We start from the raw sequence: 20,062 nt of genomic DNA on the forward strand, positions 1-20,062 counted from the left end.
ACCTACTTGTGCGCACGTGAGTATTGCCACAGCCCGTTTTCTCTGTCTAGATTAGCATTTTCGTTGACCAGCGGAGGTGGTGCACCGCTCCTGGATATACTGCAATACCAGGATGATGCACGGAATGGGCAAAGCAAGCTCTGAATCCCATCTCCCTGTTCAAAAAAGCAATTTAATATGAAGTCTACTGATAGGAGACATATCAGATATTAAACTGATAAGAACAGATACTACACTTGATCTTAGCCAAAAGGCCGAGAAGCGATGAAGAGGATAACTGACGGACTCAAGTACAGGCTTCTCAGTCTACCCACTCTCACAGTCGGTCATGTTACACCAAGCAGCGCTGCTCTTATGGACACTGAGACGGAGGAAACCTTGTCTGCTGACTTAACCATTCATTATTCACAAGCCTTCACATAAGCAGCTGCAGTCCAACAACTTTTGCAGTTTTCCTGCAGGATGAAAGGCCAAGCGCCTGCTGCGGTCCCGGCCAGACTTGTGAAGAAAGCCAGAAGACCATAGTCAAGTCTTGCTCATTTGTGTTAATTGGTTTCAAGACTATCGCTCTTAATTATTGACATACAAGCCAGGGAAGAGCACGAACGCAGTTCCCCACTATCAGAAATTATGCAGTCGAGATTCCCACATTTGGAGAATTCGCAATGGTCAATGCAGCCGCCAGTGCAATGGCTGCACCTCGCCCTGGGTGAACCACATTCTTGATCATGGTGTCACCCCTGCCAGGTAAGTATGCCTTCCTCAGCCTGGACACGGGGTCTTGCTTTTTTCCACTCACCCTCTTGAATGACTGTGCCATTCGTACACTGGCGAATGCCTGGCCCAGCATGATGGGCCAGTTTCTCTCAGTGGATTAGAACGGCGTGTGTACTTCGCACAGGGCGTTAGAGGAGGTCACAGGCACAACTGCGGAGCATGCAATAGCTGAATGAGCTCAAGTGTCAAGCCTCTGGAACGGGTTCGACTCACCGGGTTGGTGGACAGCAGAGTAGATGTGTGTCGGCAACGTCGCCTGCTTCCCAATTTGAAGACATGGTTGCTTCCGCCACACCTACTTGTGCGCACGTGAGTATTGCCACAGCCCGTTTTCTCTGTCTAGATTAGCATTTTCGTTGACCAGCGGAGGTGGTGCACCGCTCCTGGAAATACTGCAATACCAGGATGATGCGCAGAATGGGCAAAGTAAGCTCTGAATCCCATCTCCCTGTTCAAAAAAGCAATTTAATATGAAGTCTCCAGATAGGAGACATATCAGATATTAAACTGATAAGAACAGATACTACACTTGATCTTAGCCAAAAGGCCGAGAAGCGATGAAGAGGATAACTGACGGACTCAAGTACAGGCTTCTCGGTCTACCAACTCTCACAGTCGGTCATGTTACACCAAGCAGCGCTGCTCTTATGGACACTGAGACGGAGGAAACCTTGTCTGCTGACTTAACCATTCATTATTCACAAGCCTTCACATAAGCAGCTGCAGTCCAACAACTTTTGCAGTCTTCCTGCAGGATGAAAGACCAAGCGCCTGCTGCGGTCCCGGCCAGACTTGTGAAGAAAGCCAGAAGACCATAGTCAAGTCTTGCTCATTTGTGTTAATTGGTTTCAAGACTATCGCTCTTAATTTTTGACATACAAGCCAGGGAAGAGCGCGAACGCAGTTCCCCACTATCAGAAATTATGCAGTCGAGATTCCCACATTTGGAGAATTCGCAAGGGTCAATGCAGCCGCCAGTGCAATGGCTGCACCTCTCCCTGGGTGAACCACATTCTTGATCATGGTGTCACCCCTGCCAGGTAAGTATGCCTTCCTCAGCCTGGACACGGGGTCTTGCTTTTTTCTACTCACCCTCTTGAATGACTGTGCCATTCGTACACTGGCGAATGCCTGGCCCAGCATGATGGGCCAGTTTCTCTCAGTGGATTAGAACGGCGTGTGTACTTCGCACAGGGCGTTAGAGGAGGTCACAGGCACAACTGCGGAGCATGCAATAGCTGAATGAGCTCAAGTGTCAAGCCTCTGGAACGGGTTCGACTCACCGGGTTGGTGGACAGCAGAGTAGATGTGTGTCGGCTACGTCGCCTGCTTCCCAATTTGACGACATGGTTGCTTCCGCCACACCTACTTGTGTGCACGTGAGTATTGCCACAGCCCGTTTTCTCTGTCTAGATTAGCATTTTCGTTGACCAGCGGAGGTGGTGCACCGCTCCTGGAAATACTGCAATACCAGGATGATGCGCAGAATGGGCAAAGTAAGCTCTGAATCCCATCTCCCTGTTCAAAAAAGCAATTTAATATGAAGTCTCCAGATAGGAGACATATCAGATATTAAACTGATAAGAACAGATACTACACTTGATCTTAGCCAAAAGGCCGAGAAGCGATGAAGAGGATAACTGACGGACTCAAGTACAGGCTTCTCGGTCTACCAACTCTCACAGTCGGTCATGTTACACCAAGCAGCGCTGCTCTTATGGACACTGAGACGGAGGAAACCTTGTCTGCTGACTTAACCATTCATTATTCACAAGCCTTCACATAAGCAGCTGCAGTCCAACAACTTTTGCAGTCTTCCTGCAGGATGAAAGACCAAGCGCCTGCTGCGGTCCCGGCCAGACTTGTGAAGAAAGCCAGAAGACCATAGTCAAGTCTTGCTCATTTGTGTTAATTGGTTTCAAGACTATCGCTCTTAATTATTGACATACAAGCCAGGGAAGAGCGCGAACGCAGTTCCCCACTATCAGAAATTATGCAGTCGAGATTCCCACATTTGGAGAATTCGCAATGGTCAATGCAGCCGCCAGTGCAATGGCTGCAACTCGCCCTGGGTGAACCACATTCTTGATCATGGTGTCACCCCTGCCAGGTAAGTATGACTTCCTCAGCCTGGGCACGGGGTCTTGCTTTTTTCCACTCACCCTCTTGGATGACTGTGCCATTCGTACACTGGCGAATGCCTGGCCCAGCATGATGGGCCAGTTTCTCTCAGTGGATTAGAACGGCGTGTGTACTTCGCACAGGGGCACAACTGCGGAGCATGCAATAGCTGAATGAGCTCAAGTGTCAAGCCTCTGGAACGGGTTCGACTCACCGGATTGGTGGACAGCAGAGTAGATGTGTGTCGGCTACGTCGCCTGCTTCCCAATTTGACGACATGGTTGCTTCCGCCACACCTACTTGTGCGCACGTGAGTATTGCCACAGCCCGTTTTCTCTGTCTAGATTAGCATTTTCGTTGACCAGCGGAGGTGGTGCACCGCTCCTGGATTTACTGCAATACCAGGATGATGCGCGGAATGGGCAAAGCAAGCTCTGAATCCCATCTCCCTGTTCAAAAAAGCAATTTAATATGAAGTCTCCTGATAGGAGACATATCAGATATTAAACTGATAAGAACAGATACTACACTTGATCTTAGCCAAAAGGCCGAGAAGCGATGAAGAGGATAACTGACGGACTCAAGTACAGGCTTCTCGGTCTTCCTACTCTCACAGTCGGTTATGTTACACCAAGCAGCGTTGCTCTTATGGACACTGAGACGGAGGAAACCTTGTCTGCTGACTTAACCATTCATTATTCACAAGCCTTCACATAAGCAGCTGCAGTCCAACAACTTTTGCAGTCTTCCTGCAGGATGAAAGGCCAAGCGCCTGCTGCGGTCCCGGCCAGACTTGTGAAGAAAGCCAGAAGACCATAGTCAAGTCTTGCTCATTTGTGTTAATTGGTTTCAAGACTATCGCTCTTAATTATTGACATACAAGCCAGGGAAGAGCGCGAACGCAGTTCCCCACTACCAGAAATTATGCAGTCGAGATTCCCACATTTGGAGAATTCGCAAGGGTCAATGCAGCCGCTAGTGCAATGGCTGCACCTCGCCCTGGTTGAACCACATTCTTGATCATGGTGTCACCCCTGCCAGGTAAGTATGCCTTCCTCAGCCTGGACACGGGGTCTTGCTTTTTTCCACTCACCCTCTTGAATGACTGTGCCATTCGTACACTGGCGAATGCCTGGCCCAGCATGATGGGCCAGTTTCTCTCAGTGGATTAGAACGGCGTGTGTACTTCGCACAGGGCGTTAGAGGAGGTCACAGGCACAACTGCGGAGCATGCAATAGCTGAATGAGCTCAAGTGTCAAGCCTCTGGAACGGGTTCGACTCACCGGGTTCGTGGACAGCAGAGTAGATGTGTGTCGGCAACGTCGCCTGCTTCCCAATTTGACGACATGGTTGCTTCCGCCACACCTACTTGTGCGCACGTGAGTATTGCCACAGCCCGTTTTCTCTGTCTAGATTAGCATTTTCGTTGACCAGCGGAGGTGGTGCACCGCTCCTGGATATACTGCAATACCAGGATGATGCACGGAATGGGCAAAGCAAGCTCTGAATCCCATCTCCCTGTTCAAAAAAGCAATTTAATATGAAGTCTACTGATAGGAGACATATCAGATATTAAACTGATAAGAACAGATACTACACTTGATCTTAGCCAAAAGGCCGAGAAGCGATGAAGAGGATAACTGACGGACTCAAGTACAGGCTTCTCAGTCTACCCACTCTCACAGTCGGTCATGTTACACCAAGCAGCGCTGCTCTTATGGACACTGAGACGGAGGAAACCTTGTCTGCTGACTTAACCATTCATTATTCACAAGCCTTCACATAAGCAGCTGCAGTCCAACAACTTTTGCAGTCTTCCTGCAGGATGAAAGGCCAAGCGCCTGCTGCGGTCCCGGCCAGACTTGTGAAGAAAGCCAGAAGACCATAGTCAAGTCTTGCTCATTTGTGTTAATTGGTTTCAAGACTATCGCTCTTAATTATTGACATACAAGCCAGGGAAGAGCACGAACGCAGTTCCCCACTATCAGAAATTATGCAGTCGAGATTCCCACATTTGGAGAATTCGCAATGGTCAATGCAGCCGCCAGTGCAATGGCTGCACCTCGCCCTGGGTGAACCACATTCTTGATCATGGTGTCACCCCTGCCAGGTAAGTATGCCTTCCTCAGCCTGGACACGGGGTCTTGCTTTTTTCCACTCACCCTCTTGAATGACTGTGCCATTCGTACACTGGCGAATGCCTGGCCCAGCATGATGGGCCAGTTTCTCTCAGTGGATTAGAACGGCGTGTGTACTTCGCACAGGGCGTTAGAGGAGGTCACAGGCACAACTGCGGAGCATGCAATAGCTGAATGAGCTCAAGTGTCAAGCCTCTGGAACGGGTTCGACTCACCGGGTTGGTGGACAGCAGAGTAGATGTGTGTCGGCTACGTCGCCTGCTTCCCAATTTGACGACATGGTTGCTTCCGCCACACCTACTTGTGTGCACGTGAGTATTGCCACAGTCCGTTTTCTCTGTCTAGATTAGCATTTTCGTTGACCAGCGGAGGTGGTGCACCGCTCCTGGAAATACTGCAATACCAGGATGATGCGCAGAATGGGCAAAGTAAGCTCTGAATCCCATCTCCCTGTTCAAAAAAGCAATTTAATATGAAGTCTCCAGATAGGAGACATATCAGATATTAAACTGATAAGAACAGATACTACACTTGATCTTAGCCAAAAGGCCGAGAAGCGATGAAGAGGATAACTGACGGACTCAAGTACAGGCTTCTCGGTCTACCAACTCTCACAGTCGGTCATGTTACACCAAGCAGCGCTGCTCTTATGGACACTGAGACGGAGGAAACCTTGTCTGCTGACTTAACCATTCATTATTCACAAGCCTTCACATAAGCAGCTGCAGTCCAACAACTTTTGCAGTCTTCCTGCAGGATGAAAGACCAAGCGCCTGCTGCGGTCCCGGCCAGACTTGTGAAGAAAGCCAGAAGACCATAGTCAAGTCTTGCTCATTTGTGTTAATTGGTTTCAAGACTATCGCTCTTAATTATTGACATACAAGCCAGGGAAGAGCGCGAACGCAGTTCCCCACTATCAGAAATTATGCAGTCGAGATTCCCACATTTGGAGAATTCGCAATGGTCAATGCAGCCGCCAGTGCAATGGCTGCAACTCGCCCTGGGTGAACCACATTCTTGATCATGGTGTCACCCCTGCCAGGTAAGTATGACTTCCTCAGCCTGGGCACGGGGTCTTGCTTTTTTCCACTCACCCTCTTGGATGACTGTGCCATTCGTACACTGGCGAATGCCTGGCCCAGCATGATGGGCCAGTTTCTCTCAGTAGATTAGAACGGCGTGTGTACTTCGCACAGGGGCACAACTGCGGAGCATGCAATAGCTGAATGAGCTCAAGTGTCAAGCCTCTGGAACGGGTTCGACTCACCGGATTGGTGGACAGCAGAGTAGATGTGTGTCGGCTACGTCGCCTGCTTCCCAATTTGACGACATGGTTGCTTCCGCCACACCTACTTGTGCGCACGTGAGTATTGCCACAGCCCGTTTTCTCTGTCTAGATTAGCATTTTCGTTGACCAGCGGAGGTGGTGCACCGCTCCTGGATTTACTGCAATACCAGGATGATGCGCGGAATGGGCAAAGCAAGCTCTGAATCCCATCTCCCTGTTCAAAAAAGCAATTTAATATGAAGTCTCCTGATAGGAGACATATCAGATATTAAACTGATAAGAACAGATACTACACTTGATCTTAGCCAAAAGGCCGAGAAGCGATGAAGAGGATAACTGACGGACTCAAGTACAGGCTTCTCGGTCTACCTACTCTCACAGTCGGTTATGTTACACCAAGCAGCGTTGCTCTTATGGACACTGAGACGGAGGAAACCTTGTCTGCTGACTTAACCATTCATTATTCACAAGCCTTCACATAAGCAGCTGCAGTCCAACAACTTTTGCAGTCTTCCTGCAGGATGAAAGGCCAAGCGCCTGCTGCGGTCCCGGCCAGACTTGTGAAGAAAGCCAGAAGACCATAGTCAAGTCTTGCTCATTTGTGTTAATTGGTTTCAAGACTATCGCTCTTAATTATTGACATACAAGCCAGGGAAGAGCGCGAACGCAGTTCCCCACTACCAGAAATTATGCAGTCGAGATTCCCACATTTGGAGAATTCGCAAGGGTCAATGCAGCCGCTAGTGCAATGGCTGCACCTCGCCCTGGTTGAACCACATTCTTGATCATGGTGTCACCCCTGCCAGGTAAGTATGCCTTCCTCAGCCTGGACACGGGGTCTTGCTTTTTTCCACTCACCCTCTTGAATGACTGTGCCATTCGTACACTGGCGAATGCCTGGCCCAGCATGATGGGCCAGTTTCTCTCAGTGGATTAGAACGGCGTGTGTACTTCGCACAGGGCGTTAGAGGAGGTCACAGGCACAACTGCGGAGCATGCAATAGCTGAATGAGCTCAAGTGTCAAGCCTCTGGAACGGGTTCGACTCACCGGGTTCGTGGACAGCAGAGTAGATGTGTGTCGGCTACGTCGCCTGCTTCCCAATTTGACGACATGGTTGCTTCCGCCACACCTACTTGTGCGCACGTGAGTATTGCCACAGCCCGTTTTCTCTGTCTAGATTAGCATTTTCGTTGACCAGCGGAGGTGGTGCACCGCTCCTGGAAATACTGCAATACCAGAATGATGCGCAGAATGGGCAAAGTAAGCTCTGAATCCCATCTCCCTGTTCAAAAAAGCAATTTAATATGAAGTCTCCAGATAGGAGACATATCAGATATTAAACTGATAAGAACAGATACTACACTTGATCTTAGCCAAAAGGCCGAGAAGCGATGAAGAGGATAACTGACGGACTCAAGTACAGGCTTCTCGGTCTACCAACTCTCACAGTCGGTCATGTTACACCAAGCAGCGCTGCTCTTATGGACACTGAGACGGAGGAAACCTTGTCTGCTGACTTAACCATTCATTATTCACAAGCCTTCACATAAGCAGCTGCAGTCCAACAACTTTTGCAGTCTTCCTGCAGGATGAAAGACCAAGCGCCTGCTGCGGTCCCGGCCAGACTTGTGAAGAAAGCCAGAAGACCATAGTCAAGTCTTGCTCATTTGTGTTAATTGGTTTCAAGACCATCGCTCTTAATTATTGACATACAAGCCAGGGAAGAGCGCGAACGCAGTTCCCCACTATCAGAAATTATGCAGTCGAGATTCCCACATTTGGAGAATTCGCAATGGTCAATGCAGCCGCCAGTGCAATGGCTGCACCTCGCCCTGGGTGAACCACATTCTTGATCATGGTGTCACCCCTGCCAGGTAAGTATGACTTCCTCAGCCTGGGCACGGGGTCTTGCTTTTTTCCACTCACCCTCTTGGATGACTGTGCCATTCGTACACTGGCGAATGCCTGGCCCATTATGATGGGCCAGTTTCTCTCAGTGGATTAGAACGGCGTGTGTACTTCGCACAGGGGCACAACTGCGGAGCATGCAATAGCTGAATGAGCTCAAGTGTCAAGCCTCTGGAACGGGTTCGACTCACCGGATTGGTGGACAGCAGAGTAGATGTGTGTCGGCTACGTCGCCTGCTTCCCAATTTGACGACATGGTTGCTTCCGCCACACCTACTTGTGCGCACGTGAGTATTGCCACAGCCCGTTTTCTCTGTCTAGATTAGCATTTTCGTTGACCAGCGGAGGTGGTGCACCGCTCCTGGATATACTGCAATACCAGGATGATGCGCGGAATGGGCAAAGCAAGCTCTGAATCCCATCTCCCTGTTCAAAAAAGCAATTTAATATGAAGTCTCCTGATAGGAGACATATCAGATATTAAACTGATAAGAACAGATACTACACTTGATCTTAGCCAAAAGGCCGAGAAGCGATGAAGAGGATAACTGACGGACTCAAGTACAGGCTTCTCAGTCTACCCACTCTCACAGTCGGTCATGTTACACCAAGCAGCGCTGCTCTTATGGACACTGAGACGGAGGAAACCTTGTCTGCTGACTTAACCATTCATTATTCACAAGCCTTCACATAAGCAGCTGCAGTCCAACAACTTTTGCAGTCTTCCTGCAGGATGAAAGACCAAGCGCCTGCTGCGGTCCCGGCCAGACTTGTGAAGAAAGCCAGAAGACCATAGTCAAGTCTTGCTCATTTGTGTTAATTGGTTTCAAGACTATCGCTCTTAATTTTTGACATACAAGCCAGGGAAGAGCGCGAACGCAGTTCCCCACTATCAGAAATTATGCAGTCGAGATTCCCACATTTGGAGAATTCGCAAGGGTCAATGCAGCCGCCAGTGCAATGGCTGCACCTCGCCCTGGGTGAACCACATTCTTGATCATGGTGTCACCCCTGCCAGGTAAGTATGCCTTCCTCAGCCTGAACACGGGGTCTTGCTTTTTTCCACTCAACCTCTTGAATGACTGTGCCATTCGTACACTGGCGAATGCCTGGCCCAGCATGATGGGCCAGTTTCTCTCAGTGGATTAGAACGGCGTGTGTACTTCGCACAGGGGCACAACTGCGGAGCATGCAATAGCTGAATGAGCTCAAGTGTCAAGCCTCTGGAACGGGTTCGACTCACCGGATTGGTGGACAGCAGAGTAGATGTGTGTCGGCTACGTCGCCTGCTTCCCAATTTGACGACATGGTTGCTTCCGCCACACCTACTTGTGCGCACGTGAGTATTGCCACAGCCCGTTTTCTCTGTCTAGATTAGCATTTTCGTTGACCAGCGGAGGTGGTGCACCGCTCCTGGATATACTGCAATACCAGGATGATGCGCGGAATGGGCAAAGCAAGCTCTGAATCCCATCTCCCTGTTCAAAAAAGCAATTTAATATGAAGTCTCCTGATAGGAGACATATCAGATATTAAACTGATAAGAACAGATACTACACTTGATCTTAGCCAAAAGGCCGAGAAGCGATGAAGAGGATAACTGACGGACTCAAGTACAGGCTTCTCAGTCTACCCACTCTCACAGTCGGTCATGTTACACCAAGCAGCGCTGCTCTTATGGACACTGAGACGGAGGAAACCTTGTCTGCTGACTTAACCATTCATTATTCACAAGCCTTCACATAAGCAGCTGCAGTCCAACAACTTTTGCAGTCTTCCTGCAGGATGAAAGACCAAGCGCCTGCTGCGGTACCGGCCAGACTTGTGAAGAAAGCCAGAAGACCATAGTCAAGTCTTGCTCATTTGTGTTAATTGGTTTCAAGACTATCGCTCTTAATTTTTGACATACAAGCCAGGGAAGAGCGCGAACGCAGTTCCCCACTATCAGAAATTATGCAGTCGAGATTCCCACATTTGGAGAATTCGCAAGGGTCAATGCAGCCGCCAGTGCAATGGCTGCACCTCGCCCTGGGTGAACCACATTCTTGATCATGGTGTCACCCCTGCCAGGTAAGTATGCCTTCCTCAGCCTGAACACGGGGTCTTGCTTTTTTCCACTCACCCTCTTGAATGACTGTGCCATTCGTACACTGGCGAATGCCTGGCCCAGCATGATGGGCCAGTTTCTCTCAGTGGATTAGAACGGCGTGTGTACTTCGCACAGGGCGTTAGAGGAGGTCACAGGCACAACTGCGGAGCATGCAATAGCTGAATGAGCTCAAGTGTCAAGCCTCTGGAACGGGTTCGACTCACCGGGTTGGTGGACAGCAGAGTAGATGTGTGTCGGCTACGTCGCCTGCTTCCCAATTTGACGACATGGTTGCTTCCGCCACACCTACTTGTGCGCACGTGAGTATTGCCACAGCCCGTTTTCTCTGTCTAGATTAGCATTTTCGTTGACCAGCGGAGGTGGTGCACCGCTCCTGGAAATACTGCAATAACAAGATGATGCGCGGAATGGGCAAAGCAAGCTCTGAATCCCATCTCCCTGTTCAAAAAAGCAATTTAATATGAAGTCTCCAGATAGGAGACATATCAGATATTAAACTGATAAGAACAGATACTACACTTGATCTTAGCCAAAAGGCCGAGAAGCGATGAAGAGGATAACTGACGGACTCAAGTACAGGCTTCTCGGTCTACCCACTCTCACAGTCGGTTATGTTACACCAAGCAGCGTTGCTCTTATGGACACTGAGACGGAGGAAACCTTGTCTGCTGACTTAACCATTCATTATTCACAAGCCTTCACATAAGCAGCTGCAGTCCAACAACTTTTGCAGTCTTCCTGCAGGATGAAAGGCCAAGCGCCTGCTGCGGTCCCGGCCAGACTTGTGAAGAAAGCCAGAAGACCATAGTCAAGTCTTGCTCATTTGTGTTAATTGGTTTCAAGACTATCGCTCTTAATTATTGACATACAAGCCAGGGAAGAGCACGAACGCAGTTCCCCACTATCAGAAATTATGCAGTCGAGATTCCCACATTTGGAGAATTCGCAATGGTCAATGCAGCCCCCAGTGCAATGGCTGCACCTCGCCCTGGGTGAACCACATTCTTGATCATGGTGTCACCCCTGCCAGGTAAGTATGCCTTCCTCAGCCTGGACACGGGGTCTTGCTTTTTTCCACTCACCCTCTTGAATGACTGTGCCATTCGTACACTGGCGAATGCCTGGCCCAGCATGATGGGCCAGTTTCTCTCAGTGGATTAGAACGGCGTGTGTACTTCGCACAGGGCGTTACAGGAGGTCACAGGCACAACTGCGGAGCATGCAATAGCTGAATGAGCTCAAGTGTCAAGCCTCTGGAACGGGTTCGACTCACCGGATTGGTAAACAGCAGAGTAGATGTGTGTCGGCTACGTCGCCTGCTTCCCAATTTGACGACATGGTTGCTTCCGCCACACCTACTTGTGCGCACGTGAGTATTGCCACAGCCCGTTTTCTCTGTCTAGATTAGCATTTTCGTTGACCAGCGGAGGTGGTGCACCGCTCCTGGATATACTGCAATACCAGGATGATGCGCGGAATGGGCAAAGCAAGCTCTGAATCCCATCTCCCTGTTCAAAAAAGCAATTTAATATGAAGTCTCCTGATAGGAGACATATCAGATATTAAACTGATAAGAACAGATACTACACTTGATCTTAGCCAAAAGGCCGAGAAGCGATGAAGAGGATAACTGACGGACTCAAGTACAGGCTTCTCAGTCTACCCACTCTCACAGTCGGTCATGTTACACCAAGCAGCGTTGCTCTTATGGACACTGAGACGGAGGAAACCTTGTCTGCTGACTTAACCATTCATTATTCACAAGCCTTCACATAAGCAGCTGCAGTCCAACAACTTTTGCAGTCTTCCTGCAGGATGAAAGGCCAAGCGCCTGCTGCGGTCCCGGCCAGACTTGTGAAGAAAGCCAGAAGACCATAGTCAAGTCTTGCTCATTTGTGTTAATTGGTTTCAAGACTATCGCTCTTAATTATTGACATACAAGCCAGGGAAGAGCACGAACGCAGTTCCCCACTATCAGAAATTATGCAGTCGAGATTCCCACATTTGGAGAATTCGCAATGGTCAATGCAGCCGCCAGTGCAATGGCTGCACCTCGCCCTGGGTGAACCACATTCTTGATCATGGTGTCACCCCTGCCAGGTAAGTATGCCTTCCTCAGCCTGGACACGGGGTCTTGCTTTTTTCCACTCACCCTCTTGAATGACTGTGCCATTCGTACACTGGCGAATGCCTGGCCCAGCATGATGGGCCAGTTTCTCTCAGTGGATTAGAACGGCGTGTGTACTTCGCACAGGGCGTTAGAGGAGGTCACAGGCACAACTGCGGAGCATGCAATAGCTGAATGAGCTCAAGTGTCAAGCCTCTGGAACGGGTTCGACTCACCGGGTTGGTGGACAGCAGAGTAGATGTGTGTCGGCAACGTCGCCTGCTTCCCAATTTGACGACATGGTTGCTTCCGCCACACCTACTTGTGCGCACGTGAGTATTGCCACAGCCCGTTTTCTCTGTCTAGATTAGCATTTTCATTGACCAGCGGAGGTGGTGCACCGCTCCTGGAAATACTGCAATAACAAGATGATGCGCGGAATGGGCAAAGCAAGCTCTGAATCCCATCTCCCTGTTCAAAAAAGCAATTTAATATGAAGTCTCCAGAATAGGAGACATATCAGATATTAAACTGATAAGAACAGATACTACACTTGATCTTAGCCAAAAGGCTGAGAAGCGATGAAGAGGATAACTGACGGACTCAAGTACAGGCTTCTCGGTCTACCCACTCTCACAGTCAGTCATGTTACACCAAGCAGCGCTGCTCTTATGGACACTGAGACGGAGGAAACCTTGTCTGCTGACTTAACCATTCATTATTCACAAGCCTTCACATAAGCAGCTGCAGTCCAACAACTTTTGCAGTCTTCCTGCAGGATGAAAGGCCAAGCGCCTGCTGCGGTCCCGGCCAGACTTGTGAAGAAAGCCAGAAGACCATAGTCAAGTCTTGCTCATTTGTGTTAATTGGTTTCAAGACTATCGCTCTTAATTATTGACATACAAGCCAGGGAAGAGCACGAACGCAGTTCCCCACTATCAGAAATTATACAGTCGAGATTCCCACATTTGGAGAATTCGCAATGGTCAATGCAGCCGCCAGTGCAATGGCTGCACCTCGCCCTGGGTGAACCACATTCTTGATCATGGTGTCACCCCTGCCAGGTAAGTATGCCTTCCTCAGCCTGGACACGGGGTCTTGCTTTTTTCCACTCACCCTCTTGAATGACTGTGCCATTCGTACACTGGCGAATGCCTGGCCCAGCATGATGGGCCAGTTTCTCTCAGTGGATTAGAACGGCGTGTGTACTTCGCACAGGGCGTTAGAGGAGGTCACAGGCACAACTGCGGAGCATGCAATAGCTGAATGAGCTCAAGTGTCAAGCCTCTGGAACGGGTTCGACTCACCGGGTTGGTGGACAGCAGAGTAGATGTGTGTCGGCAACGTCGCCTGCTTCCCAATTTGACGACATGGTTGCTTCCGCCACACCTACTTGTGCGCACGTGAGTATTGCCACAGCCCGTTTTCTCTGTCTAGATTAGCATTTTCATTGACCAGCGGAGGTGGTGCACCGCTCCTGGAAATACTGCAATACCAGGATGATGCGCAGAATGGGCAAAGTAAGCTCTGAATCCCATCTCCCTGTTCAAAAAAGCAATTTAATATGAAGTCTCCAGATAGGAGACATATCAGATATTAAACTGATAAGAACAGATACTACACTTGATCTTAGCCAAAAGGCCGAGAAGCGATGAAGAGGATAACTGACGGACTCAAGTACAGGCTTCTCGGTCTACCAACTCTCACAGTCGGTCATGTTACACCAAGCAGCGCTGCTCTTATGGACACTGAGACGGAGGAAACCTTGTGTGCTGACTTAACCATTCATTATTCACAAGCCTTCACATAAGCAGCTGCAGTCCAACAACTTTTGCAGTCTTCCTGCAGGATGAAAGACCAAGCGCCTGCTGCGGTCCCGGCCAGACTTGTGAAGAAAGCCAGAAGACCATAGTCAAGTCTTGCTCATTTGTGTTAATTGGTTTCAAGACTATCGCTCTTAATTATTGACATACAAGCCAGGGAAGAGCGCGAACGCAGTTCCCCACTATCAGAAATTATGCAGTCGAGATTCCCACATTTGGAGAATTCGCAATGGTCAATGCAGCCGCCAGTGCAATGGCTGCACCTCGCCCTGGGTGAACCACATTCTTGATCATGGTGTCACCCCTGCCAGGTAAGTATGCCTTCCTCAGCCTGGGCACGGGGTCTTGCTTTTTTCCACTCACCCTCTTGGATGACTGTGCTATTCGTACACTGGCGAATGCCTGGCCCAGCATGATGGGCCAGTTTCTCTCAGTGGATTAGAACGGCGTGTGTACTTCGCACAGGGCATTAGAGGAGGTCACAGGCACAACTGCGGAGCATGCAATAGCTGAATGAGCTCAAGTGTCAAGCCTCTGGAACGGGTTCGACTCACCGGATTGGTGGACAGCAGAGTAGATGTGTGTCGGCTACGTCGCCTGCTTCCCAATTTGACGACATGGTTGCTTCCGCCACACCTACTTGTGCGCACGTGAGTATTGCCACAGCACGTTTTCTCTGTCTAGATTAGCATTTTCGTTGACCAGCGGAGGTGGTGCACCGCTCCTGGATATACTGCAATACCAGGATGATGCGCGGAATGGGCAAAGCAAGCTCTGAATCCCATCTCCCTGTTCAAAAAAGCAATTTAATATGAAGTCTCCTGATAGGAGACATATCAGATATTAAACTGATAAGAACAGATACTACACTTGATCTTAGCCAAAAGGCCGAGAAGCGATGAATAGGATAACTGACGGACTCAAGTACAGGCTTCTCAGTCTACCCACTCTCACAGTCGGTCATGTTACACCAAGCAGCGCTGCTCTTATGGACACTGAGACGGAGGAAACCTTGTCTGCTGACTTAACCATTCATTATTCACAAGCCTTCACATAAGCAGCTGCAGTCCAACAACTTTTGCAGTCTTCCTGCAGGATGAAAGACCAAGCGCCTGCTGCGGTCCCGGCCAGACTTGTGAAGAAAGCCAGAAGACCATAGTCAAGTCTTGCTCATTTGTGTTAATTGGTTTCAAGACTATCGCTCTTAATTTTTGACATACAAGCCAGGGAAGAGCGCGAACGCAGTTCCCCACTATCAGAAATTATGCAGTCGAGATTCCCACATTTGGAGAATTCGCAAGGGTCAATGCAGCCGCCAGTGCAATGGCTGCACCTCGCCCTGGGTGAACCACATTCTTGATCATGGTGTCACCCCTGCCAGGTAAGTATGCCTTCCTCAGCCTGGACACGGGGTCTTGCTTTTTTCCACTCACCCTCTTGAATGACTGTGCCATTCGTACACTGGCGAATGCCTGGCCCAGCATGATGGGCCAGTTTCTCTCAGTGGATTAGAACGGCGTGTGTACTTCGCACAGGGCGTTAGAGGAGGTCACAGGCACAACTGCGGAGCATGCAATAGCTGAATGAGCTCAAGTGTCAAGCCTCTGGAACGGGTTCGACTCACCGGGTTGGTGGACAGCAGAGTAGATGTGTGTCGGCTACGTCGCCTGCTTCCCAATTTGACGACATGGTTGCTTCCGCCACACCTACTTGTGCGCACGTGAGTATTGCCACAGCCCGTTTTCTCTGTCTAGATTAGCATTTTCGTTGACCAGCGGAGGTGGTGCACCGCTCCTGGAAATACTGCAATAACAAGATGATGCGCGGAATGGGCAAAGCAAGCTCTGAATCCCATCTCCCTGTTCAAAAAAGCAATTTAATATGAAGTCTCCAGATAGGAGACATATCAGATATTAAACTGATAAGAACAGATACTACACTTGATCTTAGCCAAAAGGCTGAGAAGCGATGAAGAGGATAACTGACGGACTCAAGTACAGGCTTCTCGGTCTACCCACTCTCACAGTCAGTCATGTTACACCAAGCAGCGCTGCTCTTATGGACACTGAGACGGAGGAAACCTTGTCTGCTGACTTAACCATTCATTATTCACAAGCCTTCACATAAGCAGCTGCAGTCCAACAACTTTTGCAGTCTTCCTGCAGGATGAAAGACCAAGCACCTGCTGCGGTCCCGGCCAGACTTGTGAAGAAAGCCAGAAGACCATAGTCAAGTCTTGCTCATTTGTGTTAATTGGTTTCAAGACTATCGCTCTTAATTATTGACATACAAGCCAGGGAAGAGCACGAACGCAGTTCCCCACTATCAGAAATTATGCAGTCGAGATTCCCACATTTGGAGAATTCGCAATGGTCAATGCAGCCGCCAGTGCAATGGCTGCACCTCGCCCTGGGTGAACCACATTCTTGATCATGGTGTCACCCCTGCCAGGTAAGTATGCCTTCCTCAGCCTGGACACGGGGTCTTGCTTTTTTCCACTCACCCTCTTGAATGACTGTGCCATTCGTACACTGGCGAATGCCTGGCCCAGCATGATGGGCCAGTTTCTCTCAGTGGATTAGAACGGCGTGTGTACTTCGCACAGGGCGTTAGAGGAGGTCACAGGCACAACTGCGGAGCATGCAATAGCTGAATGAGCTCAAGTGTCAAGCCTCTGGAACGGGTTCGACTCACCGGGTTGGTGGACAGCAGAGTAGATGTGTGTCGGCAACGTCGCCTGCTTCCCAATTTGACGACATGGTTGCTTCCGCCACACCTACTTGTGCGCACGTGAGTATTGCCACAGCCCGTTTTCTCTGTCTAGATTAGCATTTTCGTTGACCAGCGGAGGTGGTGCACCGCTCCTGGAAATACTGCAATAACAAGATGATGCGCGGAATGGGCAAAGCAAGCTCTGAATCCCATCTCCCTGTTCAAAAAAGCAATTTAATATGAAGTCTCCAGATAGGAGACATATCAGATATTAAACTGATAAGAACAGATACTACACTTGATCTTAGCCAAAAGGCTGAGAAGCGATGAAGAGGATAACTGACGGACTCAAGTACAGGCTTCTCGGTCTACCCACTCTCACAGTCAGTCATGTTACACCAAGCAGCGCTGCTCTTATGGACACTGAGACGGAGGAAACCTTGTCTGCTGACTTAACCATTCATTATTCACAAGCCTTCACATAAGCAGCTGCAGTCCAACAACTTTTGCAGTCTTCCTGCAGGATGAAAGACCAAGCACCTGCTGCGGTCCCGGCCAGACTTGTGAAGAAAGCCAGAAGACCATAGTCAAGTCTTGCTCATTTGTGTTAATTGGTTTCAAGACTATCGCTCTTAATTATTGACATACAAGCCAGGGAAGAGCACGAACGCAGTTCCCCACTATCAGAAATTATGCAGTCGAGATTCCCACATTTGGAGAATTCGCAATGGTCAATGCAGCCGCCAGTGCAATGGCTGCACCTCGCCCTGGGTGAACCACATTCTTGATCATGGTGTCACCCCTGCCAGGTAAGTATGCCTTCCTCAGCCTGGACACGGGGTCTTGCTTTTTTCCACTCACCCTCTTGAATGACTGTGCCATTCGTACACTGGCGAATGCCTGGCCCAGCATGATGGGCCAGTTTCTCTCAGTGGATTAGAACGGCGTGTGTACTTCGCACAGGGCGTTAGAGGAGGTCACAGGCACAACTGCGGAGCATGCAATAGCTGAATGAGCTCAAGTGTCAAGCCTCTGGAACGGGTTCGACTCACCGGGTTGGTGGACAGCAGAGTAGATGTGTGTCGGCAACGTCGCCTGCTTCCCAATTTGACGACATGGTTGCTTCCGCCACACCTACTTGTGCGCACGTGAGTATTGCCACAGCCCGTTTTCTCTGTCTAGATTAGCATTTTCATTGACCAGCGGAGGTGGTGCACCGCTCCTGGAAATACTGCAATACCAGGATGATGCGCAGAATGGGCAAAGTAAGCTCTGAATCCCATCTCCCTGTTCAAAAAAGCAATTTAATATGAAGTCTCCAGATAGGAGACATATCAGATATTAAACTGATAAGAACAGATACTACACTTGATCTTAGCCAAAAGGCCGAGAAGCGATGAAGAGGATAACTGACGGACTCAAGTACAGGCTTCTCGGTCTACCAACTCTCACAGTCGGTCATGTTACACCAAGCAGCGCTGCTCTTATGGACACTGAGACGGAGGAAACCTTGTGTGCTGACTTAACCATTCATTATTCACAAGCCTTCACATAAGCAGCTGCAGTCCAACAACTTTTGCAGTCTTCCTGCAGGATGAAAGACCAAGCGCCTGCTGCGGTCCCGGCCAGACTTGTGAAGAAAGCCAGAAGACCATAGTCAAGTCTTGCTCATTTGTGTTAATTGGTTTCAAGACTATCGCTCTTAATTATTGACATACAAGCCAGGGAAGAGCGCGAACGCAGTTCCCCACTATCAGAAATTATGCAGTCGAGATTCCCACATTTGGAGAATTCGCAATGGTCAATGCAGCCGCCAGTGCAATGGCTGCACCTCGCCCTGGGTGAACCACATTCTTGATCATGGTGTCACCCCTGCCAGGTAAGTATGCCTTCCTCAGCCTGGGCACGGGGTCTTGCTTTTTTCCACTCACCCTCTTGGATGACTGTGCTATTCGTACACTGGCGAATGCCTGGCCCAGCATGATGGGCCAGTTTCTCTCAGTGGATTAGAATGGCGTGTGTACTTCGCACAGGGCGTTAGAGGAGGTCACAGGCACAACTGCGGAGCATGCAATAGCTGAATGAGCTCAAGTGTCAAGCCTCTGGAACGGGTTCGACTCACCGGGTTGGTGGACAGCAGAGTAGATGTGTGTCGGCAACGTCGCCTGCTTCCCAATTTGACGACATGGTTGCTTCCGCCACACCTACTTGTGCGCACGTGAGTATTGCCACAGCCCGTTTTCTCTGTCTAGATTAGCATTTTCATTGACCAGCGGAGGTGGTGCACCGCTCCTGGATATACTGCAATAACAAGATGATGCGCGGAATGGGCAAAGCAAGCTCTGAATCCCATCTCCCTGTTCAAAAAAGCAATTTAATATGAAGTCTCCAGATAGGAGACATATCAGATATTAAACTGATAAGAACAGATACTACACTTGATCTTAGCCAAAAGGCTGAGAAGCGATGAAGAGGATAACTGACGGACTCAAGTACAGGCTTCTCGGTCTACCCACTCTCACAGTCAGTCATGTTACACCAAGCAGCGCTGCTCTTATGGACACTGAGACGGAGGAAACCTTGTCTGCTGACTTAACCATTCATTATTCACAAGCCTTCACATAAGCAGCTGCAGTCCAACAACTTTTGCAGTCTTCCTGCAGGATGAAAGGCCAAGCGCCTGCTGCGGTCCCGGCCAGACTTGTGAAAAAAAGCCAGAAGACCATAGTCAAGTCTTGCTCATTTGTGTTAATTGGTTTCAAGACTATCGCTCTTAATTTTTGACATACAAGCCAGGGAAGAGCGCGAACGCAGTTCCCCACTATCAGAAATTATGCAGTCGAGATTCCCACATTTGGAGAATTCGCAAGGGTCAATGCAGCCGCCAGTGCAATGGCTGCACCTCGCCCTGGGTGAACCACATTCTTGATCATGGTGTCACCCCTGCCAGGTAAGTATGCCTTCCTCAGCCTGGACACGGGGTCTATCTTTTTTCCACTCACCCTCTTGAATGACTGTGCCATTCGTACACTGGCGAATGCCTGGCCCAGCATGATGGGCCAGTTTCTCTCAGTG

The 20,062-nt window shown here is 49.5% G+C and overlaps 38 non-coding genes across 38 annotated transcripts; all 38 read right to left on the bottom strand.

Annotated features, from left to right (window-relative positions):
- Nucleotides 1-74: 74 nt before the first annotated feature.
- On the bottom strand, nt 75-266 carry LOC147154551 (U2 spliceosomal RNA). The gene has a single exon (XR_015093248.1). It is a non-coding gene; the product is annotated as a U2 spliceosomal RNA (small nuclear RNA).
- A 324-nt stretch (nt 267-590) lies between these two features.
- LOC147154552 (U1 spliceosomal RNA) lies at nt 591-755 on the bottom strand. Its single transcript, XR_015093184.1, has one exon. It is a non-coding gene; the product is annotated as a U1 spliceosomal RNA (small nuclear RNA).
- A 389-nt stretch (nt 756-1,144) lies between these two features.
- On the bottom strand, nt 1,145-1,336 carry LOC147154553 (U2 spliceosomal RNA). The gene has a single exon (XR_015093286.1). It is a non-coding gene; the product is annotated as a U2 spliceosomal RNA (small nuclear RNA).
- A 324-nt stretch (nt 1,337-1,660) lies between these two features.
- On the bottom strand, nt 1,661-1,825 carry LOC147154554 (U1 spliceosomal RNA). The gene has a single exon (XR_015093351.1). It is a non-coding gene; the product is annotated as a U1 spliceosomal RNA (small nuclear RNA).
- Nucleotides 1,826-2,214: 389 nt separating this feature from the next.
- Nucleotides 2,215-2,406, bottom strand: LOC147154555 (U2 spliceosomal RNA). The gene has a single exon (XR_015093288.1). It is a non-coding gene; the product is annotated as a U2 spliceosomal RNA (small nuclear RNA).
- A 324-nt stretch (nt 2,407-2,730) lies between these two features.
- LOC147154556 (U1 spliceosomal RNA) lies at nt 2,731-2,895 on the bottom strand. Its single transcript, XR_015093154.1, has one exon. It is a non-coding gene; the product is annotated as a U1 spliceosomal RNA (small nuclear RNA).
- A 371-nt stretch (nt 2,896-3,266) lies between these two features.
- Nucleotides 3,267-3,458, bottom strand: LOC147154557 (U2 spliceosomal RNA). Its single transcript, XR_015093233.1, has one exon. It is a non-coding gene; the product is annotated as a U2 spliceosomal RNA (small nuclear RNA).
- Nucleotides 3,459-3,782: 324 nt separating this feature from the next.
- On the bottom strand, nt 3,783-3,947 carry LOC147154558 (U1 spliceosomal RNA). Its single transcript, XR_015093362.1, has one exon. It is a non-coding gene; the product is annotated as a U1 spliceosomal RNA (small nuclear RNA).
- A 389-nt stretch (nt 3,948-4,336) lies between these two features.
- Nucleotides 4,337-4,528, bottom strand: LOC147154559 (U2 spliceosomal RNA). Its single transcript, XR_015093249.1, has one exon. It is a non-coding gene; the product is annotated as a U2 spliceosomal RNA (small nuclear RNA).
- A 324-nt stretch (nt 4,529-4,852) lies between these two features.
- LOC147154560 (U1 spliceosomal RNA) lies at nt 4,853-5,017 on the bottom strand. The gene has a single exon (XR_015093185.1). It is a non-coding gene; the product is annotated as a U1 spliceosomal RNA (small nuclear RNA).
- A 389-nt stretch (nt 5,018-5,406) lies between these two features.
- On the bottom strand, nt 5,407-5,598 carry LOC147154561 (U2 spliceosomal RNA). Its single transcript, XR_015093289.1, has one exon. It is a non-coding gene; the product is annotated as a U2 spliceosomal RNA (small nuclear RNA).
- Nucleotides 5,599-5,922: 324 nt separating this feature from the next.
- Nucleotides 5,923-6,087, bottom strand: LOC147154562 (U1 spliceosomal RNA). Its single transcript, XR_015093155.1, has one exon. It is a non-coding gene; the product is annotated as a U1 spliceosomal RNA (small nuclear RNA).
- Nucleotides 6,088-6,458: 371 nt separating this feature from the next.
- Nucleotides 6,459-6,650, bottom strand: LOC147154563 (U2 spliceosomal RNA). The gene has a single exon (XR_015093234.1). It is a non-coding gene; the product is annotated as a U2 spliceosomal RNA (small nuclear RNA).
- Nucleotides 6,651-6,974: 324 nt separating this feature from the next.
- LOC147154564 (U1 spliceosomal RNA) lies at nt 6,975-7,139 on the bottom strand. Its single transcript, XR_015093364.1, has one exon. It is a non-coding gene; the product is annotated as a U1 spliceosomal RNA (small nuclear RNA).
- Nucleotides 7,140-7,528: 389 nt separating this feature from the next.
- Nucleotides 7,529-7,720, bottom strand: LOC147154565 (U2 spliceosomal RNA). Its single transcript, XR_015093315.1, has one exon. It is a non-coding gene; the product is annotated as a U2 spliceosomal RNA (small nuclear RNA).
- Nucleotides 7,721-8,044: 324 nt separating this feature from the next.
- LOC147154566 (U1 spliceosomal RNA) lies at nt 8,045-8,209 on the bottom strand. Its single transcript, XR_015093143.1, has one exon. It is a non-coding gene; the product is annotated as a U1 spliceosomal RNA (small nuclear RNA).
- A 371-nt stretch (nt 8,210-8,580) lies between these two features.
- LOC147154567 (U2 spliceosomal RNA) lies at nt 8,581-8,772 on the bottom strand. Its single transcript, XR_015093219.1, has one exon. It is a non-coding gene; the product is annotated as a U2 spliceosomal RNA (small nuclear RNA).
- A 324-nt stretch (nt 8,773-9,096) lies between these two features.
- On the bottom strand, nt 9,097-9,261 carry LOC147154568 (U1 spliceosomal RNA). The gene has a single exon (XR_015093287.1). It is a non-coding gene; the product is annotated as a U1 spliceosomal RNA (small nuclear RNA).
- Nucleotides 9,262-9,632: 371 nt separating this feature from the next.
- LOC147154569 (U2 spliceosomal RNA) lies at nt 9,633-9,824 on the bottom strand. Its single transcript, XR_015093220.1, has one exon. It is a non-coding gene; the product is annotated as a U2 spliceosomal RNA (small nuclear RNA).
- Nucleotides 9,825-10,148: 324 nt separating this feature from the next.
- Nucleotides 10,149-10,313, bottom strand: LOC147154570 (U1 spliceosomal RNA). The gene has a single exon (XR_015093299.1). It is a non-coding gene; the product is annotated as a U1 spliceosomal RNA (small nuclear RNA).
- A 389-nt stretch (nt 10,314-10,702) lies between these two features.
- Nucleotides 10,703-10,894, bottom strand: LOC147154571 (U2 spliceosomal RNA). The gene has a single exon (XR_015093258.1). It is a non-coding gene; the product is annotated as a U2 spliceosomal RNA (small nuclear RNA).
- Nucleotides 10,895-11,218: 324 nt separating this feature from the next.
- Nucleotides 11,219-11,383, bottom strand: LOC147154572 (U1 spliceosomal RNA). Its single transcript, XR_015093366.1, has one exon. It is a non-coding gene; the product is annotated as a U1 spliceosomal RNA (small nuclear RNA).
- Nucleotides 11,384-11,772: 389 nt separating this feature from the next.
- LOC147154573 (U2 spliceosomal RNA) lies at nt 11,773-11,964 on the bottom strand. The gene has a single exon (XR_015093221.1). It is a non-coding gene; the product is annotated as a U2 spliceosomal RNA (small nuclear RNA).
- Nucleotides 11,965-12,288: 324 nt separating this feature from the next.
- Nucleotides 12,289-12,453, bottom strand: LOC147154574 (U1 spliceosomal RNA). The gene has a single exon (XR_015093186.1). It is a non-coding gene; the product is annotated as a U1 spliceosomal RNA (small nuclear RNA).
- A 389-nt stretch (nt 12,454-12,842) lies between these two features.
- On the bottom strand, nt 12,843-13,035 carry LOC147154575 (U2 spliceosomal RNA). The gene has a single exon (XR_015093330.1). It is a non-coding gene; the product is annotated as a U2 spliceosomal RNA (small nuclear RNA).
- A 324-nt stretch (nt 13,036-13,359) lies between these two features.
- On the bottom strand, nt 13,360-13,524 carry LOC147154576 (U1 spliceosomal RNA). The gene has a single exon (XR_015093202.1). It is a non-coding gene; the product is annotated as a U1 spliceosomal RNA (small nuclear RNA).
- A 389-nt stretch (nt 13,525-13,913) lies between these two features.
- On the bottom strand, nt 13,914-14,105 carry LOC147154577 (U2 spliceosomal RNA). Its single transcript, XR_015093290.1, has one exon. It is a non-coding gene; the product is annotated as a U2 spliceosomal RNA (small nuclear RNA).
- Nucleotides 14,106-14,429: 324 nt separating this feature from the next.
- On the bottom strand, nt 14,430-14,594 carry LOC147154578 (U1 spliceosomal RNA). Its single transcript, XR_015093144.1, has one exon. It is a non-coding gene; the product is annotated as a U1 spliceosomal RNA (small nuclear RNA).
- A 389-nt stretch (nt 14,595-14,983) lies between these two features.
- Nucleotides 14,984-15,175, bottom strand: LOC147154579 (U2 spliceosomal RNA). The gene has a single exon (XR_015093222.1). It is a non-coding gene; the product is annotated as a U2 spliceosomal RNA (small nuclear RNA).
- Nucleotides 15,176-15,499: 324 nt separating this feature from the next.
- On the bottom strand, nt 15,500-15,664 carry LOC147154580 (U1 spliceosomal RNA). The gene has a single exon (XR_015093311.1). It is a non-coding gene; the product is annotated as a U1 spliceosomal RNA (small nuclear RNA).
- Nucleotides 15,665-16,053: 389 nt separating this feature from the next.
- LOC147154581 (U2 spliceosomal RNA) lies at nt 16,054-16,245 on the bottom strand. The gene has a single exon (XR_015093295.1). It is a non-coding gene; the product is annotated as a U2 spliceosomal RNA (small nuclear RNA).
- Nucleotides 16,246-16,569: 324 nt separating this feature from the next.
- LOC147154582 (U1 spliceosomal RNA) lies at nt 16,570-16,734 on the bottom strand. Its single transcript, XR_015093187.1, has one exon. It is a non-coding gene; the product is annotated as a U1 spliceosomal RNA (small nuclear RNA).
- Nucleotides 16,735-17,123: 389 nt separating this feature from the next.
- Nucleotides 17,124-17,315, bottom strand: LOC147154583 (U2 spliceosomal RNA). The gene has a single exon (XR_015093297.1). It is a non-coding gene; the product is annotated as a U2 spliceosomal RNA (small nuclear RNA).
- Nucleotides 17,316-17,639: 324 nt separating this feature from the next.
- Nucleotides 17,640-17,804, bottom strand: LOC147154584 (U1 spliceosomal RNA). Its single transcript, XR_015093188.1, has one exon. It is a non-coding gene; the product is annotated as a U1 spliceosomal RNA (small nuclear RNA).
- Nucleotides 17,805-18,193: 389 nt separating this feature from the next.
- On the bottom strand, nt 18,194-18,385 carry LOC147154585 (U2 spliceosomal RNA). Its single transcript, XR_015093291.1, has one exon. It is a non-coding gene; the product is annotated as a U2 spliceosomal RNA (small nuclear RNA).
- A 324-nt stretch (nt 18,386-18,709) lies between these two features.
- LOC147154586 (U1 spliceosomal RNA) lies at nt 18,710-18,874 on the bottom strand. The gene has a single exon (XR_015093145.1). It is a non-coding gene; the product is annotated as a U1 spliceosomal RNA (small nuclear RNA).
- A 389-nt stretch (nt 18,875-19,263) lies between these two features.
- Nucleotides 19,264-19,455, bottom strand: LOC147154587 (U2 spliceosomal RNA). The gene has a single exon (XR_015093308.1). It is a non-coding gene; the product is annotated as a U2 spliceosomal RNA (small nuclear RNA).
- A 325-nt stretch (nt 19,456-19,780) lies between these two features.
- Nucleotides 19,781-19,945, bottom strand: LOC147154588 (U1 spliceosomal RNA). Its single transcript, XR_015093323.1, has one exon. It is a non-coding gene; the product is annotated as a U1 spliceosomal RNA (small nuclear RNA).
- Nucleotides 19,946-20,062: the final 117 nt, after the last annotated feature.

Source organism: Leptonotus elevatus, unplaced genomic scaffold, assembly GCF_054856555.1.
Source record: "Leptonotus elevatus isolate MCC_2025b unplaced genomic scaffold, RoL_Lele_1.0 HiC_scaffold_65, whole genome shotgun sequence".
Lineage (NCBI taxonomy): Eukaryota > Metazoa > Chordata > Actinopteri > Syngnathiformes > Syngnathidae > Leptonotus > Leptonotus elevatus.